Source organism: Olea europaea, chromosome 7 (assembly GCF_002742605.1).
Source record: "Olea europaea var. sylvestris chromosome 7, O_europaea_v1, whole genome shotgun sequence".
NCBI classification, from domain to species: Eukaryota; Viridiplantae; Streptophyta; class Magnoliopsida; order Lamiales; family Oleaceae; genus Olea; species Olea europaea.
This window is the reverse complement of record NC_036243.1, coordinates 16,734,453-16,747,539: the sequence shown is the minus strand read 5'-3', so window position 1 is coordinate 16,747,539 and position 13,087 is coordinate 16,734,453. Positions and strand designations below refer to the sequence as shown.

At 35.4% G+C, this 13,087-nt stretch overlaps 1 pseudogene; it reads right to left on the bottom strand.

Moving 5' to 3' along the window:
* Positions 1-1,805: 1,805 nt before the first annotated feature.
* LOC111397187 lies at positions 1,806-11,994 on the bottom strand (annotated as a pseudogene).
* Positions 11,995-13,087: the final 1,093 nt, after the last annotated feature.

Sequence of the window (13,087 nt, the reverse complement as noted above, 5' to 3'; positions counted from 1 at the left end):
TGTTATAATTGAAAGTGCCTATTGAGTAATCACTTGAATTGTGCATGGTGATACCAAGAAAACCATGCATTTTCTGAATTTTACATGATTTCTTCTTCGATCCTATTTTGTGACTTCTTACGTAGAAATTATTTTTACGTGCTTTTGTAAATAATGATTGTGATCAAGGTTCTTTCATTTTCACGCTCAACATTGGGGAGTGCTGAACAATTTTATTCAAAATTATTGACTACTCTTTTGCACGAGATTGAAGTACTTGAAAAAAATTCACTTTGTATAATGATGAAACAAGGAAAACCCGAAAAACGAAGATTTTTCACCAAACTCAGCATTTTTGTGGAAGTGTTTATTAAAGGTTTAAATCTTAAGCCCCAATATGGTAGGAATTAAAATTAGATTTTTAGTAGATTTTGATAAAAATTTACCTTAGCCTAAATCAGGTTCAATAATATAGATTAAAAAAAAAAAAAGAAAGAAAGAAAAGGAGAAGAAGAAGAAGAAGGTATTATTAATTTGAGTTGCTTCTGATTTTGAAAATTATGTGAACTAAGCATTAATGATTTGAGGTATTTATGATTTTGAAATTTATGTTGAAAAAATATGTATGAAGTTTCAATAAAATTTTAAGATATGTGTTATTTTATTTAATAGGCTAGATAATTAAAATGATATTAAAATAAAATAAAAATATCTTATTCCGTCTAGACTTGTATGGCTTAAACCTTGCAAAACCTTGGATATAGTTGGGCATGATTAAGCTCGAAAGGATTAAAATCTAAATTTTAATTTAAGTCAAATTCAATAATTAATTTTAACCACATATTTTAGGTGGATTCATAACTTTTCAATCACACATTTTATCAACCTTTATCAAAATTTATTAAAAATCGGATTTAATTCTCGCTACAACTCCATGTCAATCAAATGTTCAAGCCTCCCCTTGGCAACTTTAAAAATGGTCAGACTTCATTTTTAATCACACATTTTAATGAACTTACAAGTGCCATACACGTATTTACTACTCATTTTATCTATTTATAAATAAGTTTTACAAATTCTTTCTGAACGGAGGCTACGTAAATGGAATCTATAGGCTAAGTAAATGAAAAATTAATTGCGCTTGAGCAGTTTAGCAGACCCCCTTCCTCGGCTCCTGATGTATAGTACTGTAACCATTTCAGCAGTAGACGAATTGTTATAATAAATAGTTTTGTCACTAGAAAATTACAGAAAATCTTCTTTATAGGCAACTTCCGGGAAGGTTGAAGTCAAGACCTTTACCTATTGAAATGTCATAAAGAACAAACAGCTTGAAACATATGGAGTCAGAAAGAAATTTGTTTACTTGTATTATGTTCAACAGCAAGGTTGCTTTTCAAGCTATTGCCTGTTGATTTAAACTTCAAAACTCAACCTTCAGATAATTTACAAAATTTTGTTGGATTTGGCCGATTGCTACCAGTCTCACAACTCTACATAGGATCTGCACAGCCTCATCCGTCTCTCCTCAGCTAGAGACTGAACATGGCCGTAGCAGTTCGATCATAAGCTTATATCTTTTGAATACTTAATAGTGTTTAACACTACATGCAAATATGCAAAATTGTAAATAGAAATGCTACATATACAAAAATGTTTGACAGATTGTCAGATGACAAGATTTCACTGGATGTTGGACAAAAAACAAAGTTGAACCAACCAATGAAATGTTGCCACCTCATCATCTATAATGCTTTCTGTACATTCATTTGTGCAAGGAGCTTAATTCATCTGTAAATACACCAAAGATCTTGGGAACATCTACATCTAAACAAAACGGCTGCTTGATATCTTAACGCCCAGGGATAGATATGTTTTAAATACAGAGCAAAGTTTCATTGCTCAACGCCACAGCATTACAATACATTTAGTTAAAAAATGTTGATTTTCTAATTCATAGTCTGAATCATATATGGATGTCCTTTAGATGCATGTTCAATAAAACCTAATTGACTGCTGCTATGGCAATGCATATACTTACGGCACAGAATGCTTCAGAATTTGGAGGAAAGATCACCGTGTATAAAGATACACGTAAAATGCATAAAATCAGCTATTTCTGGGCTACAGAAGAAAAATTGGAACCAAGCGTCTTCAGGAAAGCATCCGTTTCAGTATTCAAGAGAACCCAGAGATGGAAGTCCAGAAACAAGATCTTGGCCATCGATGTTGGTTATCATTTCAATGGCACTTCTACCCAAGGATCCTGCCTCTCGTTTCCCAAATTCAGCACGTCCTCTGGAGAAAGGATTTTGATATACCATACGTTGTTCACAAACGCCCTGCATATTACATGCCAAATGTTACAGTCCCAATAGATTATTTCTACAGATGATCTGCAGAATCAGAAAAGGAGCAACGATAGACAAATAATTTCAAACATGGGATTATTAGGACTTTAGTTGCTCATTTGAGGTTGAAGTGTATAGTACCAGGCAGAATAAAAGAAGCAAAGAAGGTAGAATCTTGTCTATTGTATTGTGCAATACTGTCTAATATTGCATTCCAAACACCATGCCCAATGTGTTTCATCGCAGCAAGGACCAAGAATTACAACTTTAAACTGTGAATTAGATTACAAGTATTTCCTATACCCTGAAGAACTTGACTCTAGGAAGGAAAAATAATGGTGGATAGTTTCATATAGAGATTACTTACTCCCATGGGCCGTCTCCAAGGAGAAGCACATCATTCTCCTCGTCAACAAATACAAGCTGCCAGCCTGATCTTTGAGGGTCTTCAAGCAAACCTTCTATCCCAAACATCTGACCCAGTTCTCTTCGCAGCTCATGATAGCTGTGAAACTGGGTGATGTCCAGTGACCTACCAACAGACCCGGATTTGTGAACCTGCACCAAACATGTAGCTTAATTTAACAAATAATAAAGAAGTACACAACGCACTCTTTAACTTGTACCTTGACAAAAGTACGGGTTGAGATTGGTGGGTCGACTTGTCCTGTGCTGTGCAACAACTCGGAAGAATCATGCTCATAACTATAATGAGAATTCTGAAACACAGGATCATCCAATGGCATGGAGGACATATTAGCATGAGATGAAGGACTAACACCAGAAACAGTGGTGGGAAGCAGGAATCTTGAGGAGTCCGTATTGGCATGAAAAAGAGTGTGATTATGGGCATCGACGGTACATGTTTCCTGCTCACAAGAAGCATCTTTTCCAGGATATGGTGGGAATGATGTTGAATTGGAACAATCACCCATTGGTGACTGAGCAAATTTCATAACCCACGGTTGATGAGGTGATTGCACATTAAGCATTGCCTGACTAGATCTTGAAAGATTCAAAAGATTACCATTTCCTTCAGAACAAAGTGAACCCAGCATATTTTGCACGTGGTAAGGAGTTATAGATGCTGAAAATTTTCTGTTTGAATTTGTGAAGTTTGATTTAGTAAATGAAGGCGAGGGAATATCTAATGGCTGCCTCTGTCGGAACTGATCATTTTGGATTGGAAATGCTTCTTGATAAGTATGTTGTTGTGGATGTTCTTCAGACCTCTGCAGATTATCCGACAGCATTTGGTTTTGTGTCGGGAACATATGCGAAGAAATTGATTGCTCTGTAAGTTGCTGCTGTTCTGAGAGCAAATTATGACTTCCGGGATGCTGAAGATATCGAACCGGCTGCTGGAACTGTGATAATTGGTGTTTCAGTGTATCGCCAGTTCCAAAATTTTGCAATCCTGTGGCTGTCATAGCCTGGTACTGCTGATTAAGATCATTTCTTAGGATTGTTGGATCGAATATCGGCTGCATCCAGGGAAACATACTGGCAGATTGAAACTTCATAGAACTGAGTCCTTGCTCAGCAGTATCACCTGTCAACACATGATGCCACTTGTTTCTTCATTACCACTATCCATGGTAGGATCACAGAAAAAACTTAGAATAGAAAAAGACTGTCAAATGATATATTTGGTTCGAGAACATTAAACTATCAATATGACAAATATTACAGAACTTGGAAGTCCCTTTTCTATAATATCGTCATTCACTTTTGCATAAGCTTCAATTTAATTATTCCAGTAAATAATATATCAAAATCTAGCATACAAGACCGTTATTTGGAAAAAATCAAGTCTGAAGTATTTTCTTTTGTCTTGTCACCCATGGCCTGCTAGCTTTGAATTATCCACTTGATGGAAGACATGTTCCCCTCTTTCATTAAACTAAGAAGAAAGAAAGGGAAATGCAGGAGAAAACTTAATACCTCTCCTGATAACTGGTACATATATCTGTGTTTATTTTCCTCCATTCAAGTCTCCAAACTCAGAGAGCTTTTCTTTTTTTTTTTTTTTTAATTGTAAAAACTGAGGCATGTAATTGTATCCATCATTCATAGCATGAAGGAATGCTCAACCTTCAGTTATGCTAAATGTATAAAGAAATTCAGAATTTAATCGATATTAACGTGTGACGAGTATCATCTCATGGTTTTCATTATTTTGTGTCCATTCAAGCAGATGATGTTTACATTCAACACTAATAATGCTAGTAAATTTTGGACAGAAGCATACCTTGTAACGATGATGCCCCTGGATACCATGGTCGTTTCAGCCTGAGAGGAAACAGAGAAGGGTACATGGGAAAGGTTGTCAAGGGCTCAATTTCCCACAATGATACTCGTGGCTGCCTCTCGCTCGCTGTTGATTCATCCCAACCAACCTATGGATTGCAAAATACATTAACGAGAGAAGCAGAATATAATCAAAGTCAACAAAATATACCAGTAATGAATCTCGTAATTCCTCTACTACTATAGGTAAAGCAAGTGTATGAATATTAACAAGTATGTTTGGATCTCATAATGAGAAAATCAACTTCAGCCACACCATTGCAAAGGAGTAGAGTGAAAACGAATAAATAAACCCGAATCCCATGTAGCATTCAGGTGATGAGAGCATGGATGTTAGCATAGACTGAATGGCAACAAATGATTCCAATGGAAATCGTGATGTATGCAGTAGGCCTTAGCAATTAGACAAGCGCCCCCCCCCCCGGGGGGTGTGACACAAACAGAGACAACACAAGGGTGTCCATGCTCTTTGGACCAATAATGCTTATATACTGGAGGGCAGTGGTTACACCTTTGACCTTTGACATAAAACCAAATGGCAGCATTCTTGGTCCAAAGAACATTGGACAGAATTGCAGTTTGGAGTCTTGAAGGTTCATTGAAAATTAGATAGCTCAATTCTAGGTTTTGATAAGGTTATTTTGTTCTGACTTAAATCGAATCACTATTCTTAAGTGTCCATATCTGATAAGGGTTTAGACTGTGTCAAGTTATATAACATATTGTTCAAGCTTGTCTCGAATTCTGAATGAGCTTATAATTAGTTTTAAGCATGACTTGCTTGTGTAACTAACCAATCTCAGTCAAGCTCCAATCGATCTGAAATGCAAGTTGATTTAAGGTGGATAGGTACTTTCTATATGATTTATTATTCATAAGCTTATTCAACTGAATAAGACTGAAGCTTGACAAATTGCACTGAACTTTTCTTCAATCTTGGCTTGTTTAACTAGTTAATCAATCTCAAATGATCTCCCACTGATACATCTCGAGACAAGCTTCAGGTAGCTAATGCTGGTTGTGTTGCTTGCGAGATCAAATATGCAAATATGTTGCCTAGCCCTGTAAAAGTAATAATTGGTTTGTGTGACTGGAGCAGATAAGGGATTACATTAATTGATATCGAGGGGTGCATGGTGAACCAGTATGAAAATGTAGCAATATCAACCAACTCTAAAAGTTGGGCAAGGAAATGAGATTATAAGGACTAATCATCAGGATGTTATATGAGCAATTAGCAGGATAGAAATTACACCAAAAACCTTCCTCTCATTGAGCTCACTACCAGTTATTAAATGTTATAAGCTAAAAAACGTGGAAATAAATTGAAAATCAAGATGCAAAAATAGCAGAACAAGTCCTTGCTTAAGCTATAAAAGCATGTTAAGGTCATTACCTTGACAGAACGCCAGTGAGAGTTTGGCCAACGGGTGGGATCTAAGTAGCCAATACCCGTAACTGTGCCCATGTATCTGGACATGCATATCAATGTATTAGAACATCAAAAGTCACACGAGAAATGTCATGCAGATGCAGTTAAATTATAGCAACGGGAAAGGAGGGGGGGGGAGGGGAGCACCTAACTTTCTGTTAGAAAATTTTTTATTTCTGGCTGAGCACTTGTATATACACTTCAAGAAACAACATTCAAATTAAACTAGAAGCTGGTTGCCTGATTCCTTATGCATTCGAATGCTTTATCATTCATTTTTTATCGTCTGCCACAATATTAATCAATGAATTAACCCTGATATTCAACAGGTAGAGACCCGAATATAAACCGTTTTTGGTTATTCCAAAAAATCGATATGACAAAAAATGTAAAGAGGTTTCTATGCATAGCACATGCATCACGCAGTAATATTGGCATGCATCAAGATAATATTTGTCTTTTACAATCTAAGAAACAACAAGAAACAAGGGATTGGTCTTTTAAGGAGCCCCATACATGGAGCTACCAACTCCAGTCGCCAACTTTGATTATGGTCAGTCAATACGGTAAACTATTAGGTCTGTCGGTTATCTCATATGTAAAATTGTACAATTGGGACATTTGGGCTTCAATGCATTTTGTTAGCCAGATAAGATGCTGAATAGAGAACCCAGTGATGTGTATGCTAAAATCATGTGAGCCATTTAAAAAAAAACTGAATATTGTCCATCCTAATAGACGCGTCTAATTATAAAAGAAGAAAATTGAAAATGTATCTCATGCTACAGATGAAAGTATCATTATACCTGCGTACAGTGGATTCGTCAGTTTCAAATAGCATTCGGAAACGCATTCCAACAGAAACACAGGTGTGATATACGGCTTTGACATACTTTGACAAAGGTATGACAAACTCAGATGGACTAGCCCTGAAGTAATATGCGTTAAGAAGAAGCAAAATAAAATATGATGATAATTTAGAACTACTTAAGGATTGTAACCTTGGGTTATAGAATACAGTGAAGCAGCTATTTGTAGCTGCAGCATGCGCAGCAGCTGCAAGCAGACCAATATGCATACTGTCACTTGAAAGAACAGATGATGGCATCACAGTTTGAGGTCGAACAGCACGGCGAATTCCCAAAAGGAGTTGGTTTTTCTCATTCCTAAAACAGAATCATTAAGGTCCCATATTAAATTTTAACATGAAAGTTCAAACAGAGATTGGAAAATCCAAGAAGGTACATGGTACCAGATAAAAAGAATGGAATCCCCAGCAATAAGTCTTTTGGCACTGACAAAAACACTCCAGCCAGTTGTAAGCAAATGCCGCTTAGGTTGGCCTGCATTAAGGAAAAAGTAGGAATGCCAAACATTAATCATCTAAGTAGAAAGAGAACTGCAAATGTATGTTTGGTGAAATGTTGAAATAGTTTATTGTAACCTGTATGGATTTCGTTGTAATCTGCACAGATTCAACCACAATTTAGAATCTTTTCTAGCTCCTAATTTAAGGGAATTTCTTGTAATGGCCTAGCATAGGTCAACTATAGTAATTACATGTAGCCTATGTGTGCATGAAAAGTGAATAAAATTTCCATTTACTCAGAAAACCATATGGTATGAGAACAGACCAGATCTCGTTTTTCGGCATTCTTGCTGTTTCTCTTGTTGTGTTTGAGGTTTTGGCTTTGTTCGTCAATATTTGCTCTGATTCTTTAGGAAAGATTACAAAGGATCTAAATTTTATGGTTATATGTACTTCACCTGGTTGTTATTTTAGGACCTTGTGATGGGGAAGAAGATTTCACACGCTGAGTCAAGGGATAGATTCTAGTGCCAGGAGGTCATTTGGAGGAAGAGTAGTCTAATACGATCAAGGCTTGGTTTCAACCCTATAACAGCTAATCAGATTTCCTTTCGCAGAATTATTTGTGTTTGATTTGCAAGGGATCTAATTACATTATATCAGCTAGTAGATGTAGTGATGAGCAGTCAACAGATTCTCAAAACATGATCAATAGAGTTTCAGAGAAACAATTGAAGCATTTAATATGACATGAAACATTCTGTAAGAAATTCAAAATGGGCATCCATAGCAGTTCCTTTCATAGTCATCATCTGTAAGATCTTCAAGATAGCAAAATCAATTTCAATGACAAGGCATGTTCAAGAGTGGTAATTATTTTGTTTCTAATAAAAAAGAGAGTCCATAATCATAAGTAAAAATATTGCTCTCTGAATACATTGTCAACACACAGCCTTAAAGAAATTCCAGGTGAAGTCCATTTATGTTCGAATCTCCAGTGCAGTGGCTGCTTCCCATACAACCTCATCATTAGAAGGAGGCAAAAGAGGAAGGAATTTCATTCAAATAAAATCAACTAAATGAATGTTATAATCTTTTAATTTTAATCCCTGTATTCTAGTGAATACGTGTCAAACGTCCCAATAAAACAGCTCCCTCATATCTTGGGAGAATAAATAAGAGAGGAATTAATATATATAGACCAAGAGATTTTGGGATAAGGTTAGAATGCAATTTCGTTAAGGCCTCATCTATTCTAGTGAACTTCATGCGAACAAATGAGTAATATCGAAGGCGTAGAAATTTTGGGCTAGCCAAGTGACTTATACACGTTGTGCTTTAGATGCGATCTGTGATGCTCGGATTCTTCGAAATGGTCGGAGTACCCTTGTCGTTACGACACGGGTACAGATACTCCATATGGACACATCAATTTATACAAAGGGTTATATCTTCCACCTGTTATACAAATTTCGTAATTTTAGTCAAATGAGTTATTGTTTCCATTGCTGTTAATATTTTTAGGTTAATCAAGTTAACAAAAATAGAAATATTAACAGTGTTGATAGTTAATAAGGTTGACATAAAAGCCATATTAACGAAATTTGAACTATTTTTAGCCATGTTCCTGTATTCTATATTTTAGAAAATAAAATATTCGACACTTAGATATGTACCAGTACTCAATACCTATACTTGAGTCCGAGCATCATAGGATGTGACGGAGCAAGAAAAACTTGGTTTTGCACCTTACGTATACTCTCAAATGAGAGAGTTATGTGGCAGTTCAAGGACAAACAGTTTGAAGATCAGAAATTAGTTGCATGCGAACGCGTTTGGACACACAAGGAGCTACCATAAGATGCGGATTGGTTCGAAAAGGCAGTTTCATCGATATAATGTCATCAGAAGTAAAAGAATAGGGAGAATTGTGGAAAATCATAAAACCCATCAGACCAAGAGGCCAAATGTCAAAAGGTCCACTTGTGAAGCTGGAGATTGTTAAAGGTTCGACATGAGCAAGCGAGAGAAAATGGTATAAATAAAATAAATAAAAAATTCTTTTTAATACAAGTATACAAACAATAAATAATATCTACTTTTTAATAATATGCATACAACGAATAATTTCTCCAAAGGAAACAATCACGACACAGTGCTTTTCTATTTGTGTTAGGGTTCCCCACTGGCTACCACTAGCATATTTCTTGAATTTCTTTATAAAATTTCTCATTTTTGTTGGAGCTTTGATCAATATTATCAAGTAACACTAAACTAAAGGTGAATACCATTACGGCGTTGAGATATATTTGTTTGGCAAACCACTCACCAGTTGTCACTCGTGGTATTGCACAGATCTAAAGCTTGTCACCCATATACTTAAAGATGGCCAATTAGAGGGTTAGGCTATCAGTATATCTAAAATTACTCCTAAAGCAGGCTGGGACTGTACCAATTTTCAAGTCACAAGCGTTTTTGAACCACATAAACAATACAGTACAAAGACTAGTAAAAAAAATCCTCACTAGTGTAAAGAAAAACCACATTATAACCATAAGCCCTCTCCTCTTTCAGTAGAAGTTCCTTTCTTTTCCACAAGTTCATTCCAGATCAAAGGCAGACAGGTAGAAAGGAATAGAAAGACCTGGCACATCTAATACCATGAATATCTGACTGCTTTATAACTTCCTTCTTGAGATAAATCTCCAATGTAGAGAAATTAAATACTGCTTACTACTTTACTCTCTTCTTCTCCACTTATATCAGAAAAGAATAGCATTAATTATTAACTTTCTTCCTCTATTTCCATGCACCTTTCTTATCTAATTCATGTCCAAATGAAGAGGACAAGACTTTTTATTTACATTATGATAAAGGGTAATGATGATGTTACTTTATTTCCTCTTATATTAGTAGACCACTATGGCCCCTCTCTTCTCGAGAATCCATACAGCCCTTATAAGTGTATGTTCTTCCCTTTTTCCCCCTAGTTTTTGAACATTAATTAATAAACATTAAAACACAGGCTATTTACATTGAACAACAGACACTTTACCCAACATGCTTTAACGCAGCCAAACTCTCCAAGACGTGAATAAAACTTTCACATTATTACGTATTGGTATGAATGCATCAGAGTGAATATACTGTCATACTTCCTTTCTAAATTACTCAAGGTCAATGTTCTCCATCAGAGTTGAGACAGAGAGAGATCCAAATTCCAGTAATACCATGCAAAATTTATAAGCTTTTTTCTACACTGATATCCATGGATATTGCAATTGACTCATCCAAAAGCTAAATAACCACAACTTCATTGATTGGTTTTCAAGAATTGAGTTCTTACCAACAATGTGAGATCTCAAAAACTAACCTCGGAAAACATGCCTAAACTTCCACTCAACATCATGGAGATCCCTGGCAAAAAGTTCCTGTGCAGGTGGGGTCTGCGTGAAATCCTGAGACACCAAATAGCAAATTGAAGACAATATCAACACCAATATTGCTTCGGCATGTTCAGATCATAAGATTGTTAATACCAGGGGAGGGAAAACTTTCTCTGCAGCTCGGCGAGGAACAGAGAAGCCTCCATGTGTACTAGTATCACTGGCTGTCAATGTCTTGCAAAAGTAATTAGTTGGCTGCCTGCTAGGAATTCCCAGCTCCACAGGAAGATATGTATCTTCCTGTGCTTCCTGTGTTCACACAACAGGTCAATGTTGCAATCTATAATTAGAGGACAATTATAGAAAGTTCTGAACATCTCGTAGAAATAGTTAGTATAGTTTGAGAATACCCGAGTTAAGGGCTGCAATGTCATTTGAGCATACACTTCATCCGTGTCAATATCTGCCTGAAATTGGAATAAATTAATGAAATTTCCTTCAGTTCTGATGAACTCTCAAAAGCATGTCAGTCTACAAGGTATGTATAAGGAAGCACATAAAGAAGAAAACTCACATGCATTGTAACATTGTGAAGTTGACAAATCAACTGGGGTGGCAAGCCGGGGTAATGAGGTATATGGGCATCAACTTCTTTGTTAGTTGTGGCAGAAACCTGATGAACATTTACAATTGGGAATCCATTAAATCTCTTGACACAACGGAGTGTAAATGAATAACTGAAAGAGAACCTGTTCGCTGTGACCCTGAGGGAAGTAAACCACACGACTTCCAACCATCGGCAGGGACACCAGAGGACCAGCACAGGCATGCCATAGCTCCGAATTCAAACACTTTTTCTCCCCTTCCATAACCCACAATTAATTAACAATTATATCTATAACTTAATTACAAAATTCTCTTTCATTTGCAATAAAAACTCAAATTAAAGAGTCTTTCAAGAAAAAATTTAGAATAAACAAAAAGGACACTCAAATTGTGATACTTAAAACAATAAATAAAATACAGGTCTAAGCTACAAAAGGGAAGGGACAGCTATATAGAAAAGGAGAAGATATAACAGGTACCTTCATGAGGCTGCTGACTCATCCCTGATGTTGAAAGATTCATATTTCCATCCACGGTTCTTTTATATGGATATACATATATATGTTAACATATCTAAATTTATTTAGAGCAACACAATAATCTCTATGTAACTCTCAGCTCATCTTACAAGACCTTCAATTTCAATCCTCTGTGTCTCAAACCCTAAATCTTCACTCGGAAATAATGAATTTTTTTCTTTTACGATTTGGGTGCAATATTTCTCTGTGGTAAATAATGTCACGCTGACTATCATAATTCAAAAGTTCCATAGATGTAACATGATTTGTTTTTTTTTTTTTTTTTTTCTCTTTCTTATTGGGACAAAGTTGAATTTAAAGATAGGTGTAACATTTTTTTTAATAAAGATAGATGTAAAATCCTATTTGAGTCTATTTTTTTATAAAATATTTTGTGTTTACGCGTAAATTTTTATTTTTTTTTTTAAAAATGTGTGATTAAAAATGAGTTTGAAAAAATAAATGAATTTAAAAAATGAAGCTAAAATGTGGACTAGAATATGTCAGTCAAACTATTATTATTTCACGTATTGTGAAATTTGAATTGGTATTGTTAACACATTAAGAATAGAGAACATTGTTGATCTTACAACCAAAAAGGAGATGAATAGATAATCCTAACACAATATTAAATACCCAATTTAACTTAGAAAGAATATTTGAGTATGTTGTCGAAATCAAGTTGTAAAATGAAGAATAAAATTGCTACATAACAAAAGCACTAAAATATTTGATTTTCATATTATACTTTACTTTTGAGAGAGATTGTGATTTCTTAACATACACGCTATTGATTGATTGAGTTTTTCTTGTAATATTAGCACTAATATAATAATATCCACCTATTAAGAGGCACTTAGTGCATAAAGTGAGAAAAGAAAAAGAAACATTCTTTCTCAAGTACACTTAATTAGGATACTATGTTGTGACCCTTGAGTTGATCTAGTTAGTACATCATCCCCTTTAGATAAAATTATCGACCAATATTTATGTCACTTGCAATTTTCATTGACAACAAGGGAGAAAAGAACTCTTTAGAAGAGCGTGACGAGCAATATTGAACAAGATAGGTTTCAGGTTCTTACCAACAATGTGAGATCTCAAAAACTAACCTCGGAAAACATGCCTAAACTTCCACTCAACATCATGGAGATCCCTGGCAAAAAGTTCCTGTGCAGGTGGGGTCTGCGTGAAAT